Source organism: Myotis lucifugus, unplaced genomic scaffold, assembly GCF_000147115.1.
Source record: "Myotis lucifugus unplaced genomic scaffold, Myoluc2.0 scaffold_97, whole genome shotgun sequence".
Lineage (NCBI taxonomy): Eukaryota > Metazoa > Chordata > Mammalia > Chiroptera > Vespertilionidae > Myotis > Myotis lucifugus.
The window spans coordinates 3,797,723-3,798,628 of record NW_005871145.1 but is presented as its reverse complement, the minus strand read 5'-3'; positions in this window follow the sequence as shown (position 1 = coordinate 3,798,628).

Sequence of the window (906 nt, the reverse complement as noted above, 5' to 3'; positions counted from 1 at the left end):
GCCCTGGCTGCAGCCGCCGGGGACAGCAGGGCCACCCCGGCCATCCCGCCACCCCAGACTCCCAGCCACCCCAGACTCCCCGCCACTCGGGGCCGCGCCTCCCGACCTCCCGCGGACCCGGCGACGTCACTGCGGCTCTGACGCGCGCTAATGGAGGCAGGCGCGGCGCGGGGCGGGGGCGGGCGTCCTCCCGGGAGGTCCCGGTCCTTGCAGCCCGCGACCACGTCCTTGGCCCTCCTCCAAGGGAACCTCGATTTTCCAAACCCGGGAAGGCCGGCTGTCCTTCGGCAACTGAGAAGGACGCGAGCGCGTGGTAAAAGGTGTTAACGATGCCCGGAAAGAAATAGCCGGACCCAAGAAAGAGACAATCGTAGCCGCCAGCCAGAGTTCTCCGCTCGCGTGCTCAGCGGACTGAAGAACAATAATAACGACAGCAGCCACAATAGCCACCTTTTATTGAGCGCTGACTCGGTGCCAGGCACTGTGTGACGCGCTTTACAGGCAACAACCCTCGAAGGTAAGTACCGCTCTTCTCCTATTTTGCAGGAAACGGGGGCACAGAGAGGTTAAGTAACTCGCCGCCAGCACACAGCTAGCGGGTGTCAGTGCCAGAATTCCAACCCAGGCTGTCTGGTCCCATGACTCCTCAGGTCAGTCCGCTGCGCCGGGATCGTTCTCTTCATCTTAGCGATGAGGAAGCGAAGGCACACGGACATTTAAGTCCCTGGCCCAAGGTCACCCAGCTGCTGAAGTGATGAGCAGAAAGCGAGCTCGGGGCTCTCTCTGTTGTCGGCTAAAACCCGGCTTGGGCTAAGACGATTACTCTTTTAAAGCGGCCTCGAAAATTCCAAGAGGCTTGTGCCTCCCAAACCCCAAATAGCACACCTTCTTCGGAATTTGGGGTAG